Here is a 19676-nt window from a genome sequence, read left to right as displayed (position 1 = left end):
GGAAATATAAGCATGGTTTCATCTTCAGGATCTCTACGGGCTTTCAGTTCCTTCATGAACTCACCTTCAGAGTCTCTATGGACAGTTTCAGGTCGTTCAGTTCCTTCTTTCTCTCCTGGATCTTCTGCTGGACTTGCTGCCGACTCGTCACCACCTGTTTCTGCAAGGAATCAATGTAGGAAGTGACAGTTTGATTTCCATTGATGCATCTTCAACAAAATAACTTCCACTGGACCGATCATAACCAAGCATTGTGAACACTGTCAGTAGGCCAACTTATTAACTCCACTCATTTCTTTCACATAATGATGTATTCATGAATCAACAAGGCTACGATTGGGCTGAAACTTGAGTCAGTTCATATATGACCGATGTCATAGACAACTGAGTTCAGAGGCTGGCCACATGTAGTCCGAGATCCACATTATCAACATTGTTGTTCCTGTGTAGACTCCAAGATTCACATGACAAGATTATATTTTATTGTATACTAGTCATACAGTAACTGTTGCAGAGATATGCACTCTGTGTTTTTTAGTAGGCCCAGAGCGCCATTGACAGATTTTCTTTTTACGGTTTCCAACAGGAAACAGGATGTAGGTGTGATTGAAAAAACAGATCTCCATTCGCTCCCATGTAAAACTTTGCTGGAAAATGCCCATGTCTTTGTTTCCTAATCAGAGTAGCCCCAGAAACACACTTTGGAACAATACAAACACAGTGGAAACAGCAATGGTGATACACCCTCCCCTACAGAGTAGCGCAAAAGTGATACGCCCGCCCTACAATTGCGTACTGAGCCTTGGTTGGTTCCTCATGACTTGGGAGCTGAGAAAAATGTACAGAGCTGAGCAGCCCTGCCTAGACCCTATCTGCTGCCTTGTGTTAGCAATGGCAGATAGAGGCCGATTCTCAATACCCAAACTTGGGAAGCACGGACTTGCGTCCTTGGGAGTTCAGACTTGCAAGTTCTTCTCTGGAGTAGGGACTTCCGAGGACGGGATTACGGTAGTTCTGCTATTGGAACAGCAGCATACTCAATTAGCCAGTAGTTATGCCCCTCCCGAAAAAGCTTTTGTCCAAACCGGCTGCTTGCCAAGGCTGTTGCCAAGGCAAACCTTGGCAAGCAGGAAGTTATTCTAAGCTAGCATTGGACAACAGCTTTTTGGGAGGGGCATAGCTACTGGCTAATTATGTCACCATCTCAGCTTGCTTCAGTGCATTTCCACTGCGCGTTTCTGTGAACATGTTCAGAGCAGATGTACAAGCCATGAACGAGTCGCGTTATATGGAGTATAAAATGTGTACAAAATGTTTCTATATGCTCGACATGACTATAGAGGTAGTGTGTGCCGCTTTACGTGATTTTAGGGCCAAATCTGTAGGAGCAGTCCAAAAATGTGTTTTGCAAGAATCGGCGGGAGGGATGGGAGTTGTGGTTTGGCAGTCAAGGAGTGTCTGTGCAGAGTTTGGCATGGATCGGGGCAACGGTGGCGGAGATATGAGTAGGGCAAAAGTGTGACGTGTGACAGACAGACAGCCGATGGGGGTTTTGATAGTAACTGCGACCTGACAGTCGCAATTAATTTGTTCATTAAAGTGTGGCCTATATATTAGGTCAATATAATTCAAAAATTGATTGATTGAATACAATCAAATACTTGACAGACTTGTATATTTTTAACATCACTATATAAAGCCAACAAAATTAGCAGTGAATTAGGTATTTAATTTACCCCAAATTACCACATGATTTTAGCTTTGAATTCATGTGTGCATGATTATTATTATAATGTTTTTGACTTCAACTTTGATCTTTTAAATAATGGAGTTACAAATATTTTCCAACGAGTGATTGTGGTCGTACCCGTTTGTCAGTCCTCTCTGCTAGAGTTGACACAGTGTCATGTCCTTTATGGTGATCCATGGCACACAGAAGGCAGATACACTGCTGGTCTGTGTGGCAGTACACCTTTATTGGCTCATCATGAATGGAGCACTTCTCCAGCGGTCGGGCCTCAGCAGCAGAAGACTGGTCACCTGTACGTCTCAGATTCTCCACAACCTGGAGGTAATCAGTGAAGGAGGAGGGTCACTCACTCATGACAAAACAACAACAACAATGGGGATCATGATGTTCATGATGAAATCACATTGAGAAATGATCAAATGTGCTACAAATCCTCAACATCTTCATAAGTATGTTTAACTGGGTCTGGACAATAGGTTAAACTATTGGCCTGGAGTCTAAAAGAGCTCTGGTTCATAACTCAAGATAATGCAATGGACCAGAGCTAGCTAGGTCCAAAGTAGACCTAGAGTGTCTGTGATTAAAACAAATAAGTATTTGTGTTTAATACTCAGCCATAGAACGCCCCCATAGCGCGGAGGTTAGCAACTAATCTGCACAGCACTAATCTGCACAGCACTAAAGTGCTGCGCATTACTTGTGTACTCACCCAATAATTAATTCCTCAGCCTGGGAGAACGATATTGTCCTGTAGTGTCATATCCCTTTGAAAGTTCTGGCTGAAAACGTGTGTTTAGTTAAATATCTCCACTTATCCACGAGCCAACACGGACGACTTTCCGACTGGGCGAGGGGCCCGGAATGACTGCTGGACTGAATTCCTTTGGGAAGCACAAATGTACGGCGGGCACACAATCACACAGGTGGTGTGATTAGTCACCCCACGTCAATCACAAGCACCTGTCAATTATGTGCCCCGTACGTTTGTGCTTCCCAAAGGAAGTTTTCATATATTCAGTCCAGCAGTCATTCCGAGCCCCTCGCCCGGTCGGAAAGTCGTCCATGTTGGCTCGTGGATAAGTGGAGATATTTGACAAAGTACACATATGATCAGTAAAGTATAATATTAGTAAGAATCCACTCACCTCAGCCAGTATGTTGTTCTTCCTCAGTACAGGTCTTGGACTGAAGGTCTCTCTGCACTGGGGACAGCTGTAGTCTCTCCTGTCATCATGCTGGTCCCAGCAACCCTCAATACAGCTTCTACAGTAACTGTGTCCACAGGGTAGGGTCACTGGTTCCGTCAGAAGGTCCAGGCAGATGGAACAGCAGCAGTAGTGATCCTGGTCCGGAACAACTCCATGCTGCCGTTGTGCCATTTTACTGAGCACCACTCACACACTGACAGAGACAATAGGTTTTACTGAGCACCACTCACACACTGCAGAGTAGAGTAAACTGTCAGTAAACTGTTTTACTGACCTTTGAAGAGTTAAAGAGAAAATGGGCGGAGGATTCCTGGTTGTGTTCAAGAGGTTTATGGCTTTGAAGACAAAGTGAAGAGGAACTATTTTTTCCAGAAGTATTGATAGCAATGCCTTGTAGTGCAGTCATTTTACATTAAATAAATGGAATTGTGATTTTCAAAAGGATTATTTCCTTTATCTAATCTTGTATTTTTTTCCACAAGTTTCAACATAAAGGTCCGTGAATGTTTGAGAAGAGAAGACTTATCCGTACACCCAGTTCCTCTCAAGCAGGTGCGTCGGTAACAAGACAGTATAAGCCAGGAAACCTGAACAGATCCCACACACTGCCGCTTTAAACCTCAATAGAGTCGTATAATAAATACAGAGCAACGTTTTGGTCATGAGACCTTCCTCAAGCTAAATGCAAACTGGCTGACAACGTCACTAAATACGTTTCCAAAGGTACAGACAACCAATCAGAAACAATGTGATCACTCATTACAGACAGCTGTGTTGACCATGGTCATGTGACTTCAAAAGGTAAAGTGCACAGTGACAGTGCCTTTCGGTATCATTGAAAGTAAGTAACACATAATAATACAAAGGAAAATAAACGTGTGGCAAAAGATACAGCATCAAAGACAACTACCTGTTTGATGCCTGTCATACAGTAGGCACCGCAATGGTGGTGATCTGGAGAAATAAATATGAAGGGACTGAAAGAACAAAAATACCTTTCGCCAGGCTACAGTTAACTGTATTCACTCTAGCTAGTTTTAATGTGCAGGTACATGGGCTGCATGACAGACCACGGAGGAAAGTCCGAGGTCTCATTACTCCGACTATGTGGTTACTCATGTGGGTTAAAAAGGGTTAAAAACAAACCCCTTTCCAAAGAGTTCACAATAGTCAGGTTCACTATGTATTTTCGTTCAAAATTTGTGGGGATTAGTAAAACTATACATTTTTGGAATCTTCAGAGCATGGGGAATCCAGAAATCTTTGTTTACATTTGCACAGAAACCTGTAAAGCTGCCATTTTGGACGTTCAAAATGGCCGACATAAAATACATAAGTTGTGCTATCTTGGCTTCTAGACAACCTAGAAACTTAATTAAACATGCCAATCCTATGTTTTCTGGGTCAAGGAATCAAATGAGTAAATGATGGGTGTAAAATATTGCGGGTGTATTTTGGGACCTCCCAGAACAGTACACCAGCCAGTTAATGTCCGATTTTCATAAGAGTTGTTTTGTAGGTTTTAAAACATCCTGAGTTCATTTATTACACTTTTAAAGCAGCCAGAATGACCTTTCTGACTTTTGGTTGGGGTCTTTCCTCACCTGGGACCCCCCAGACAGACCCCTGAACCTATCTCAGTAATCGCTCTGCTCCTGCTCCAGAACAATGTTAAATCAGATCATAATTAAAGCATAGAAGTTGTTGTAGCTGGGCTTTGAAAACAAAAAGGAGTAGTAGCAAATACCAGGGGTCTTCCACAGGAGGTCCGGGACCCCTGGGAGGTCCTCAGAGTTACTACAGGGGGCCTGCCAAATCTATATTTTGAAACTTTTTTTCAAACTTTTAACATTTTTATGTGTAATGATGGTTTATTAGTATTCTCAGTATTATTTATAAAAAATGTTTGTGTTAGACAGTTATGGTTGACAGTTGTTACTGCAGGGATTGCAAGAATTAAGGTATTGCAACTTCTTACTTTGGGCGCACAGACTAACGTGTCCATTTATTGCACTGCACTCACACTGACACACACACACACACACACACACACACACACACACACACACACACACACACACACACCTCTTTGTTATCGTCAGCCCCAAACCCCACACCCTATCCTCTTAAAGAGCTCATGGTCAATTATGCCCAAGGAGATTCACTACAATATATGTCCTCCCTAATAGTGTTGAAAGTCTCCAACATAGCATTTGCAGGGAGGAGTGCAAGGCAGGTTATTGTTTGAGCAGCTGCACCGTCCCTTGCAACCTGAATTCCATCTATTTTCTTCGATTGATGGAAGCTCAGGGCAATTTGTCAGTTATGACAAAGTAGGCATCATAATACATTACATTCATCAAGGGACATGATTTTGAGGAAGTGCACACACATGAAGAGGCCCTGATTACTCAAGTCTTTGCCTCTACTGCTTATGGTGCTTTGCAAGATATATGTGTTTGGTCACCCGACACTGATGTCCTCCTGCTGTTACTTCTCTGAAATTTGCAATGTCAAGGGTTCCTTGGCCTACACAATCTACCTGTTGCTGACTGGGAAAGAACATTTGTTGGAATCTCCAAAGTACATGGGTCAATGCCTACTCAAAGCCTGATGATGATGACCAAGTCATAAACCGCTTCAAGGACCTTGGCAAGGTTTCCTCCTGAGCTTATTAATGGTGAGCATCCATCAACATCATTGGAGCATTTTGCATGCCGTGTTTACAGTTCAAAAGGTCCAACAACCCAGCAATTACTCAGATGGGAACTATTTCTGTCAAAGAACTTAGAGCTTGAGATACTACCTCCAACTTGTGCTGCACTGTTACCACATATCCTCTGTGCCAACTACGTCACAATGAGGGATAAATCATACCTGTCAAATTGCCCACCAATTGAAGAAAATAGATGGAATTCAGAGAGTGGAGGGTATGTTCCAGTCAGGTGTCTTGCCCTCCCTGCTCCAAAGGCAGTACTTGAGCTCATAATGTGACTGAAAAGCAGTTTGCAAGGGATGGTGCAGGTAGTCAAATAACCTGCCTTTTACTCTATGCTATGGTGGAGACACTGTCAACACTATTAGGTTGGACATTGAAGATGAAGACGAATAGATCCTGCATGTCTGAAATTACTGTATTGTAGTGAATCTCTTTGGGCATAATTGACCATGGGCTCTTGGATAGGGTGAGGGTTTTGGGCAATACAAAGAGGTGTGCGTGTTGTGTTGTCAGTGTGAGTGCAGTGCAATAAATAGACACGTTGTTCTGCACGCCCAAAGTAAGAAGTTGCAATACCTTAATTATTGCAATCCCTGCAGTAACACCTGTCAACCATAACTGTCTAACACACAAAATATATAAATAATACTGAGAATACTAATAAACCATCAAAGTACAATACATAACCCAGGATACCTAAAAACATTCAAAGTTTCAAATGTAAAAAAAATAAAATAAATCACACCCGTGTGAACTGAGTGGTGGTTCCCCCCCCCCCTTCCCCCCTGTGTGTGTGTGTGTGTGTGTGTGTGTGTGTGTGTGTGTGCGTGTGTGTGTGTGCCTGGTCTGGCCTGGCCTGAACAACAGCGCCCCTCCCTTAACATGTGTGGTCAGAAAAGGTTACTGCAGGCTACAGACAGACAGACAGACACGCACGCAGACAGACAGACAGACCCACACACACGGCCACGTATAGGAGCGTTGTGACCACCGCTCAAAAAAAGATCCCATAAGAATTTGGCGTACCCCCTGTAGTAACTATGAGGACCCCCAGGGGTCCCAGACCCCCTGTTATTTGCTACTAATCATTTCTGTTTCCAGAGCCCAGCTACAACAACTTTTATGCTTCAATTATGATATAATTTAACATTGTTCTGGAGCAGGAGCAGAGCGATTACTGAGATAGGCTCAGGGGTCTGTCTGGGGGGTCCAAGGTGAGGAAAGACCCCAACCAAAAGTCAGACAAGTCATTCTGGCTGCTTTAAAAGTGTAATAAATGAACTCGGGATGTTTTAAAACCTACAAAACAACTCTGATATTATGAAAATAGGACATTAACTGGCTGGCGTACTGTTCTGGGAGGTCCCAAAATAGATAACACCCAGAAAGGGGGTGGGGGTCCAGGACATTTTACACCCATCATTTACTCATTTGATTCCTTGACCCAGAAAACATAGGATTGGCATGTTTAATTAAGTTTCTAGGTTGTCTAGAAGCCAAGATGGCACAAATTATGTATTTTATGTCAGCCATTTTGAACGTCCAAAATGGCGGCTTTGCAGGTTTCTGTGCAAATGTAAACAAAGATTTTGGATTCCCCATGCTCTGAAGATTCCAAAAATGTATAGTTTTACAAATCCCCACAAATTTTGACCGAATAAACATTTCTTAACATAGTGAACCGGACTACAAGGTGAGGTCATGCATAGAGCTCCCCCTCTTGGATCTCTATTCTGCCTGCAGGAATCAATGAGCATTATTTATTCCTCTGAAAATCGATCAAACTACAATAATGAGGGCTGTTTATCTATCACCCTGACATTATGCGTGAAGGATATAACATGTAAGCAAGCTGTGACACTTACATGGAATGTCACATTAGTTACATTGCTTGTTTTGCTTATTGCAACTGCTACTTTAATTATTTTATTGGCTAAAGTACTTTGCAGGATGGTGCCGTTTTTATTCAGTGTTCATAATGTTTATAGTATGATGTAGCCTATTTGCACTGCATTAGCCATACTGGTGTGACAGTAGATTCATAGTGTTGCCTGTTGACTAATTTGTTGAACTGTGCATGAGCCCATACACCTGCTACTTACAGTTATAACTGCCACATGACCTGTAGGCTGCTGTAGCCTATGTTCGACTCAGTTCTTTATAAAGGATTCTCTAATCTCTGACTGGTACCAAGTTAACCATACCTTCCTCCCCCCATACAAGTTATTGCCCCCTTCCCCCTCCTGACAGAGCCTACAATTGCCTATGCATGCACACACACACACACACACACACACACACACACACACACACACACACACACACACACACACACACACACACACACACACACACAGATCCAAGAGAGCGCTCTATGCATGATGTCACCTTATGAGATTAAGAGATTAAGGTCTAGTCTACATATGTGTTGACACTTACCTGCTTCAAGAAGAGAAGTCCTTATACAGGAGGAAGTTGTGAGTCTGCTAAATAAAGACTTGAATAGAATGAATAAAGAAAGACAATCTGCTTATAAAGCCTTGAATAGAATACATCTAAACAGTCTGCTAATGAAGACTTGAATAGAATGAATATAAAGACAGAATATGAAGCTTCCAAAAAGGACCACAGCTGACTTACATGTCTGTGCCTGTGGGGTTGTGTGTGGAATCCCTCCAATAGGGGGAGACAGATCCTTCTCTGCCGTTTACAAGAAGTGGGACCATTTCTTGTAAATGCTGTGAGTACAGCCATGTCATACCATGTGTAGCCTACAGAGGGCAACAAGAATCCTAGTCATTGTATTCCTGTACAGATTTCGTATCCAGTGTCTACTCTTTGCATGTTTGTATTTCTGCAAAAAGAAAATGTATATTAAATTAAATTGTGATTCTATGGCTTACTTAAGAATATCAGTAGACTATCAAAGCACTTAGCACTCCAACAGCACCAGAATGATATGAAGGCTGTTGTGTCTGGAATGAGAAGTCTCAGGTTTCTTTTTTTTTTTTTTAAGATTTGTGTTTGGGCTTTTTATGCCTTTATTTGATATGATAGTAGACTGACAGGAAATGGGGAGAGAGAGGGGGAATGACATGTGGCAAAGGTCGGCCGGGTCGGGAATCTAACCGGCGACGCCAGCAGGCATCACAGCCTAGTATGTGGTATGCTTGACCACCTTGACCACCAGGCCAGCGGGCGCCCCAAGTCTCAGGTGTCTTGTGGTGTGTGCTCATTATTATTTTATTAATTACATTCACTTATAAAGATGGATTGCACTCAGCAAAACAAGGTGACTTTCTCATTGTTTTTATTTGATGTGACAACAGAGCATAGACTTTACACAGGTTATTACAGGCATCACACAATTCATGTAAAAACATTATGTTATTGCAGTACATAGCATTTGATCAAATACATTGCTTTGATAAATACAATATCTCACAAGCCCTATTACAGACTGTTTTATCAAAGATATGCAAGTACAATGAGCAACAAAGGCATTAAAAAAATCTTACATACAGAAATCATATCATTATCAAATCAAAAATCATATCAAACTTTATTTATATAGCACATAAAAAATGAAGTGCTCTACAGATAAAAAAAAAAAAAACAACAACAACAAAAAAACAATGCAACAAATCAGTTGCTCTATCCTACCTAAGAATGACGGAACCTCTGTCTGTCTGTCTGTCTGTCTGTCTGTCTGTCTGTCTGTCTGTCTGTCTGTCTGTCTGTCTGTCTGTCTGTCTGTTCCCATCCATTTTTCTCTTCAGTGGGTTGACCAATTTGTTCTGACCTGGCCATTGACATATGAACAGAGTAATTTTAATTAAATGTATATCTAATAACTATTAATTTAGCGAATGTCTGTCCGTCCGCCGTCTGCAAGCTGATATCACTGATACTAACAGGTAACAGCCGCATGCTGAAACAATGTCCAACTGACATCACTACAGAGCCCAAATTTGGAGATGACATCACAGACTGGCCTGGACACAGAGCACCATGAGCATAAAAGAGAGACAGACGGACGGCAAGCAATGCCCAACTGACATCACTGACTGGCATCACTGCACGGACATCACTACAAGGCCCAAATTTGGAGATGACATCACAACACAGACTGGCCTAGACACAGACCACCATATAGTCCGGTAAATATAAGGCAGAGGTTGGACAAAATTGTATTATTTCGTTTTTCAACTGATTCTGTCAGGAAATTAGGTCTACTAGCCAGGATAAAAAAATCTACCCTGATCTGCTCACTGCAAATACCCACAGCGGCCAAATCAAGTTGGGCTCCCATCGAAGAAAAGAAATGATCAAGAATAAATAAAAATGATTTGTGGAAACACTCATAATTACGCTATAAAACGTGTGTTTATCCAAGCACCATGAATGAGGTCCATTATCTCTACTGACACAGAGACACTTTGGAAGAAAAATCAGTGAAAAACACTGGGTAGAGGGGTTGACTGAATTTGTTCTGGAAGGTGTGCAGGTGTGTCAGTGTGTCATAGGACACTCTGTAGAAGGACAGAGTCCCAGCAGGAAAGTCCAAATACACGGCTACTCTGTTGGAGGGGCTAATAGTGAGGTTCATGGCCCTACTATTGTGCCTGACAGTGTATTTGTTAGAATCACGGTGACATTCCAAAGTCCATGACCTGTCATTCCATCCAAGATGGCATTCCCTATAGCTATCTTTCCTATTGTATTCTCTGTAACTCACTGCTATGTCAACTGTTCCTCTCCACTCTGCCTCCCAGTAACAACGCCCAGTCAGACCCTTTGTACACATAACATATGTATTAACAGTAAACCTCTCAGGATGAGCAGGATATGACTGAGCCTGGCTCACCCATGCCACTGTTCTGTTGTTCTCAGAAAGACGGAGATTTTTGTGTGCTGTGTTCGTGTCCAGTGTGAGAGGATGGAAAACTATTGAGAAAACAAAACAGTAAACATTAAAAAACAATCATGACACAGATACACACATGCGAGGAATCCATCATCCAATCATCATCGTCAATTCATAAAAAAATACTTGTAGATCATCTTTTTTAATATAGCCGATCAACAAGCTCACAATGCATCATGATGCAACCCACTGTGAGCTTATAATAGATTTTCAGACTGCTAAGCAACCTTCAAATCCAGCCCTATATTGAGCTGATCAGCGCAATGGTCACCGAGTTATGGACATTTTATATATTAGACATTGCTGTAGTGTCCGATGTGTGTGTGATTTAGTTTTTTTGGTGTGACAATTGTCATGGCAGACCCCTGATCAGTGTTGGTGCCAAGTTCGATGCAGATCGGAGCAAGTCTGCATGTTAAGTTTGTGGCGTCCACCGTCGACCGCCCAATATCGACCCATCCTCTAGTCTAGGTTTTAATATTACTGATTTAGCTCACAGCCTCTCACAATGTGACATACTAGTAAGCTAATAGACTATTTTTATGTTTGAATTACAGTCGATCAACAAGCTCACAACCAGTCACAATGCCATACGAGTTGTAAACTTGTAGATAAATATGTATATTTTTTTAACTATAGCTGAACTACAAGGTCACATTTTCTGACAAGGTCACATTTTCTGGTGTCAAGCTCACAATTTAATGCATCATAATGTTACAAGCTGTGGGCTTGTATATCAGCAATTTTTATATTATTTTTGAAATATAGTCGATCTACAAGCTCAAAACGCAGTGTAGTGAGACACGCTTTGAGCTTGCAGATGGGCCATTTTTGAAAAGCCCACAACCTGTCACAATGCAATGTGTTACGGTATGAGCTTGTAGATTGGCTATTTTTAAATCGTTTAGATCTACAAGCTCACAACCCATTACGATGATTGTGAGGTTGTAGATTGGCTTGTTTGGAAATATACCTGATCTACAATCACACCACGCATTATGATGCAATGTGCTGAGAGCTTGTAGAGCTCTGTTGCTATGTTTGAAATATAGATGATCAATGTGAGCTTGATTGCCTGCTTTTGCAATATTGCTGATCTATAGGCTCACAACTCACCATGATGTGACACATTGTGAGCTTGTAGGTCTTCTGTTTTCGCGTAATTAAATATAAATATGTGTGCGTATGCGCGCGCGCGTGCGTGCGTGCGTGCGTGTGTGTGTGTTCTGCAGTCATCACTACATTGACTACGCTACTGATCAACATGTACTCACATTGCAAAAAATCCTTCCTGGTCTGAGGCTTCGGTGAGTCAGCTTGCCCCGTAGGTACACCTGTGAATTCACATTTATAAAAATATTGTCACACTGGCACTTCCTTTATATAGGCCTACTTGGTAAAATAGTCTTTAGCAATCTATGTGTTTAATCTACATAAAACTTTAAGAACTATAAATGAACTATTAAATTAGTTTTTGTTGTCTAACCCATATGATATGATTGCTAGGCTATGTTGTCAAATACTCAAATTTGATCATACAATGAGATGACACACATAGGCATGTGTATACTGTAATCAACGTCAAAGGTCTAGATTGACAAGGTGAGCAGTGAGCACATTTGAAGGCAGTGTTTTTTCACATCTACAAAAACTGGTAAAACATGCTGTGCACATGGATTGTGCTTAGGCCTACTGTGAACAATGTTGACTATTCTAAGACTGCAGTCCACCCAATGCATGAGGATGTTGCACATTGCAAGGCTTGTTGAATGCTGTTCAACATGTTCCTCTTGTTCCCATAACAGCTATATCAGTAATTAACATAGTTAACAGCCTCAATACAGCCATTGTGGGGAATAGAGAGGCTTGCAGCATCAAACATAACTAAAAGACAATCAGAGGGTATACTAATAGATTTTAATTTGTTGATAAAATCAATGGAGTCTCTAGTGTAGGAAGAAAAAGATATGTTAAGAGATATATTAAACGCATGGTTTAAGCAAATGGTCTATAAAAGTGGAAACATTGTGAGAACCTATGCCACTGACAATTGGTCTACCTACTAAAGGAACTGTTTGTGAATTCTGAACCTTTGGCAGAGTGTAAATGATGGGAATGACAGCATGATAAATGAGTAGATGTTCATCTTTGCCCAGTTCCTTATTGTTAAAGCAAAAATCTAGTTTATCATGTACGGGTGCTCTGAATGGATTAGTGGGCCAGAAGGAAGTTTTCCTATAGAAAGTAGTATCATTAGGCTGTCCCTTATAAGCCTGAGGGATATTAATGGTGGCGTCTTTACACAATTGAGTAAGACAATCTATTTCAGCTTTAGACAAATTGTTATGGACTTTGTATTCCCATTTCATTATCGGAGCACCCAACAGTATACAGTAGCCTATGTCATGTTCAACCAAAGGGAAATTTGTTATCCAAGGACACATTTCTATTTCTAGGAGGCACAGATTTATTCAATACAGGAGAATTAACAGATTCACGGTCAACTGAGCTCACATAGAAGACACAATAAAGTTGCTATTAGGATGTGGTGGTGAAGCAAAGGATAGCCCCTTGTTGAGGGCAGACACAGCCACCTCAGTGAGGTGCATGGAGGAAAAGTGAATTACCGTGTTGTCTTGCTGTAGGACCGGGTGTAGTGAACATGGTCTGCCACGTGGTGGTAGCTGGTCCTGCTGCACCCTCCTCCTCGCTGGAGTCAATCCCTGAGGAAAGGAACTGGAGCCCCGGTAGCCCCTGCTGTGGTGGTGGAGCTCCATCCGGTGCTGAAAGAGATTGTCTTACTCAACTGCGTAAAGAAACCATCAGGGAGGATTGTCTGATTCCTGCCACACGCACACAACAAAACAATAATTCTCCCTTTCGTATTAGATACTCGTCGATGGGCGAATTCGAATTTAGAAAGATCTTACACAAATATTGGTATTATATCATTCAGACAGATTCTAGACTTAAACAAGTATTCAAAGAGCCCCCAAGTGTTTTTTTTAGTCGTCCTCCTAATTTAAGGGACCAACTTGTTCAATCCTAAACATCAACCACTAACCATTCCACTTTTCTATCAGACATTCCTCCTAGTAACTACAAGTGCTCTAATTGTGCACAATGCGGCTACGCAACCAAGTGTAAGTCATTCATACATCCACACAATGGACAGAATTAATGATACGAGGAGTCACCACAAGCTCTACCATTGTTTTTGGTCCATCTTATTAAATGCCCTTGTGGATTTGGATTTTAAGTAAGACCAACATACCTCCACACTCAAAGACTGGAGATGCAGTGGACATAGAGAGAGACCTGAAGCTCTGGAGAAAGACAAGCAGAGAGACAAAGTAGATCAGTCCAGACAGGATGGAAGATCAATAGATTAATACAAATAAAACCATTGATCAAAACAGTTGTCCGTGTTGCTCGGCCAGTTAATATGCACAGTAAATGTCTGCTCAGTTGTGCTGTCAAGTTCCCTGGATTTGTTGATGCTTGACATTCAAAGAGATTGACAGTTGGTTTGGCATGTTACCGCCACCACCACCAACAACAACAACAAGAAGCAACATATCTTGCGTTGGAGAACATTGTATCCGTAAATAACAGAATGGACAACCATTATGTTTTTCTTTTGCATTTTTGTGTGTGGTTTATCTTGGTGTATGTATGTACTATGTTTGTGAGTGTCTTGTAAGCCCGTGCAGGCTGGGCATCGTTTGGTGCAGGACACTTAAATAAAAACCTCTATCTATCTATCTATCTTTATTAAGTAGCATGTAATAATCTGGATAATGGACGGCGAGACGTTCATCGTACTATTCTTATTCTTGTGTGTTTGTATTTGTTATGATTATGTAGTGAAAAAAACAACAGCAGAAAAACAGTTGAACCTGAATGAAATGGATGTCATCAGCGCTGGACAACTCCTCCAGTTCAGCATTTCTCCTCTCCAGCTGGGCGATCTGCTCCTCCAGACTCCTCTGGAGTGTCACTGCAGCCTTCTCCTGGTCTCTGATCAGCTCTTTAACCTTACTGCGTGTTAGCTCACAGGAGATCTTGTCACTGTCAGCCACTGCTGCTTCTGTATATAACTAGTTAACACAGTGAGACATTGATTATTATTATATATACATCAACACACATTTAGACACTAACGAACGAACGGACGGACGGATGGACAGACAGACAGAAAACATTATATTATATTAATTATATTATTAAAAAGCAATACAAGAAACATCCCTAACCCTAGGGCTCCACCAAAATGACGGCGTCGTGGCAGCGTCGGACGGCGTCAAAAAATGAACCGGGGCGAATTTGAGCGTCCAACGCTGACGTTGACGTCGGCAGTGGAGCACACTTCATTAATTAAAACGGGAGCGTTCCCAGCGCTGATGTTGACACGACGCTTGACTCGCCTGGTGGAGCCGGGGGGTAACTAGTGACTAACATTAGGCTGTATACAGCAGAGATGCGCGGATGGCGGTTTTAGCCGCGGTGCACCGCAGTGATCCACGGTGAGGGTGGATTTGGATCAATCAAATATAATTATTAATTAAAGCTGCAAGCAGCATTGACCGGGCCCTCGCAGCTCTACCAACGTCACAAGCAAGTGGCAACAGCCAATCAGAAGAGGGGACGGGGCTAAGTTAAACCAATTAAGGTGAAGGAATCTTAATGAAGTCATATGACACCAACCACACGTCTGTACGACAAACGGTTCATGAGATATAGAGGCACTTCCTGTTTGGCAAAGGGCACTTCCTGTTTGGCGAAGGAAGCGCCAATTAAGGTTAAGGACTCTTAATCAAGTCACATGACACCACCCACACATCTGTACGACAAACGGTTCATGAGATATCTCTTTCATAGATCCTTCACCACCTCACGCAAATTACAAAGTACTAGTCCTTACCCGTTCAAAGATATGAGCTCCGAAATGATGTGCAGTGTGTGGGTTATGGGATGTGCACTGTGCACACGGTATATGAGGGATGGAAAGTAACTTTAACTGGTACTTGCATGATAATATGTAGGAGCATCAATGTAAGAAATACCCGTTTCGTTTAATGGCTATGTGTGTGTGTGTGTGTGTGTGTGTGTGTGTGTGTGTGTGTGTGTGTGTGTGTGCAGCGGTTTGGACCGTGAGACCATCCGCAGAGTGGTCTGTGTTTCTTTTTGAGAGGGTCGGTCCGCCTGAAAAACGCGTTTTGGAACAAAACGGTTACGTTTTGCGCGTTTGTGACGCCCTCTACGGGTCGAATTGGAAATGCTTCTGGGGATTCGTTGAGTAAGCCACCCGCAACCTGTGGCAGAAATTCAGTGTTGACTCGACGTTTTGTTTGTGATTTATGGCTATTGTTTGCAAAACGGGCCCCTCCCGCTAACTTTGGAGGCCCGTTACGAACGAACGGTATGGACTATCAAAATATCCCTTGACTATGTTCATTGCATGGGTTCAGAGATCATGTGTACCCATTTGCGTGACATTTGAAGAAAATATGTAGGAAAAGGAGCAAAAAGTGTGTTTTGGAGAAAATTCAAAATGGCGGAAAATCTATCCTGACGCAAATGGGCGGGGCCTATATCGGGAGATGCGTATTGACCCAAGGAATCCAGGGAAAAAAGAATTTTAATGTTCCGACCTACGGTTCAAGAGTTACAGGCCGAAACGTAAAGTGGACTGTTATAGCGCCACCATGAGGCCAATTTGTGAAAGTGACAAACGGGCTTCACAGTTATGTCAGGTGTGTTCATATGCTAATGGTGATGCGATTTCAGATCAATTGCTCCAGCCACTGAGGAGAAACGCTGTTTCAGACACTCACTCAGACACTCACTCAGACATTTGGTGAATTATATGTTAGATAGGCTACTGTAGGTAAGTTAAACTTCCCACTAGAAAGCTGTGTGTGTGTGTTTGTTTGTTCCTCTCTCTCTGTCGCTCTTGTCTCGCTCTCGGTGTGTAAGTGTGTGCCTGTCTGCAGGGACATGCAGAGACATTTTAGAGAGGCAGGAGCTGATATTTCTAAAAGGGCCTTTTTGGTGGACAATTCTCTTGAATGCAGCCTTCAGTTATGGTATGGAAAGGGCCCGGGGACATTTGCATTTTTTACCATAGTAAAAAAATGCATTCATGGGCACTTTTTACAGACTGATCTGGCAGGGGCTCAAGCCCCCTTTGATGTCTATGTGTGTACGTGCCTGCCTGCCTGCCTGTCTGTCTGTCTGACTGCATCAGCGTAGCGCAGCACAAAAAAGACGAATAGAGATTCTGTAGGCTAAATCAATGAATGCATTTCTGAGAATACCAGAAAACAATAATAATTTGACATTATGGAAGTTGCGGATGAGGATGGATGCGGATATATAAATTCAATTGCATAATATAATTAATGCGGTTGGATAATGGGCGGATAATTAATTTGCGCGGATGGATTCGGATGGCCTCAAAAGCCTATCCGCGCATCTCTAGTATACAGTATGTGAATCTTTTGTCTGTCTTGTTAATTTTGTTTCTGGATGTATACTCCATCCAGAATAAATAACATTATGTCAGGAACTTTATGCATGGTTTCAGCATCTTCAGCGTCTCTATGGACTGTCTTGGGTCTTTCAGTTCCTTCATGAACTCACCTTCAGAAACTCTATAGATGGTATCAGGTCTTTCAGTTCCTTCTTTCTCTCCTGGATCTTCTGCTGGACTTTCTGCTGACTCGTCACCACCTGTTTCTGCAAGGAATCAATGTAGGAAGAGACAGTTGGAGTTCCATCCACACATCATCTGAAGTCAACAAACTAATTCAGTAAAAAATGTAAATAAAATCAGGGACATATAATTTACATCACATCATTCTCTTTGGGTTTTCATTGGGTACAACAAATACCTATACATCAACCTATAGCCTATTATAGAGCATCGCAGTGAGTTGTCGGAAGTAAACATCCCATTCATTTTCACCATAGGGTTTTTCATTATCAGCCACAAAGTCGTAGAAATTCAATGTACACTTACCACTAGGCTGGTGGTTGTAAAATGGTTCTATATGCTCCTGTAGAACCCCCGAGTATGTATGCAATCACTCTAGTTTTAGTAAAAACACGTTTTAATCAAGATCGCACGGAGAAGAACTGCATTACCCATACTGCTAAAAATGGATATCCGGTGAAATCGACGTCTGTGATTGGTCTAGCTTCTTCTTCTTTCATGTATCTTGCGGTTATCGCGGAAGTAGCTTAATGCCCTCTGTCTTCCTGGTGGATTATTGCACTTCAGCAGAAATACATGTCAGGCCATATGCTGGCCATATGTCAGGCCAATCACTTAGCGTGATTTAAGGGTTATATTTCAGGAAACAAGTATCATTCGCAATGCATTCTGGGTGTGTAGTTTCTGCAATTTTTTAAATAATGATGTACACAGTCTTGTACCCTGCCCATTTTTTCAGCTTTCTAATTAATCATTGCATAAAAAAAAAAAATTGTCTCGATTCCTCACCAGCCGAGGTGGCTTTGTCCGAGGCTTAAAAACGTTTATATAAATACTTTATGAAATGTCTATGGAAGAAATGAATGGGGAAAACGCTTCCGACACCAGAGTGAGGACGGGGTGGGGCTTCAACTGCGATGCTCTATGGCCGTATGGCTCTGCAGGAGTCTAGCTCTCTATATCTCTGTTGTGCTCTTTTCTCATCTTTGGTTTTAAACAGAAGCCATTGTACAAATTAATTAATTTACCACCCCAAAACAACCACCTCATTTCTGCTTTGAATTCATGTGTACATGATTAATTACTAGTTCTTCCACTTCGATTTTTCAAATAATGGACATATAGGCCTATTTGTTGTCCAACAAGTTATTGTGGTCCTACCTGTTTGTCAGTCCTCTCTGCTAGAGTTGACACAGTGTCATGTCCTTTATGGTGATCCATGGCACACAGAAGGCAGATACACTGCTGGTCTGTGCGGCAGTACACCTTCTTTGGCTCATCATGAATGGAGCACTTCTCCAGCGGTCGTGCAGTGGCTCGATCCGATATGGCCTCAGCAGCAGAAGACTGGCCTCCTGTACGCCTCAGATTCTCCACAACCTGGAAGTAATCAGAAACAATGGGAAATATGAGGTTCATGATGAAAACACAAAGATTATAGAATGTGCTACAATCTCAACACTATGTGGCTTCGACCTTTGAATTGCATACTGTGGAGTGTTGACTGCTTATGTTGTTGTAAAACATAAACACCTTTAAAATAATATGTTGTATTTTTTATGGCGTACATATGATCAGTATGTTAACAGTAGCACAATATAAGCAGATAGTTCAAAAGGATTAAAGCCCCAAATATTAACGTTCCTACATTGATTGATTGATTTAATGATTGATTCCTTTATTAGCAGTTTGCATAGGAAAAGCACAGTACAGTTCAGATACAAGGTCTACTAATAGGATTTAAACCCAAGAAAGCACAAGGGCCTGTTTACATTGGGGCCTTTTGTATTCAATTAATTGAAAATGACTGTGGTATGTAGTACTAATAGTCATACCACTTGTATTATTTGCAAACTTTCAATGAAGTATTCAGTCAATCCATCCATCAATCTATCCATCCATCCATCAGTTATTGCTTACTTAGATTGACCCACCTGCTTTTGAAAATAAAGCTTAAAGAATTCAGTGTAAAATTGCTTAGTCCGACAAACCCCCCTCTGACTCTAAAATAATCATTCACACTTCTATTCAACGACTAGATTTCAATCCCAGGGCACATTGAGCAAAGAAAGGTGTTTACATTCCTTCTTTTGTATCCCCCTGGTCTATGGTCTATGAGGGGGCGCTCCCAACACCATGATCATTATTTCATATTTACATGCTGATTTAGGCTCTAATATTTAGGTGAGGGGTAGCCTGGTATTTCTGGATTGTGGCTGTGGCATTAAAGCATTTTGGACGGTAAATTATGTTGTAAGGTGTTTTTCTTTTTGTTCCCAGGAGTAGGGCCTACTCTGTCTCAATCAGATCTAGCCACACATGATCATTAAAGTAAGAATCCACTCACCTCAGCC

This window comes from Nannobrachium achirus, assembly GCF_963921795.1.
Source record: "Nannobrachium achirus genome assembly, chromosome: 24".
NCBI lineage: Eukaryota > Metazoa > Chordata > Actinopteri > Myctophiformes > Myctophidae > Nannobrachium > Nannobrachium achirus.
Note: the sequence above shows the minus strand (reverse complement) of the source record.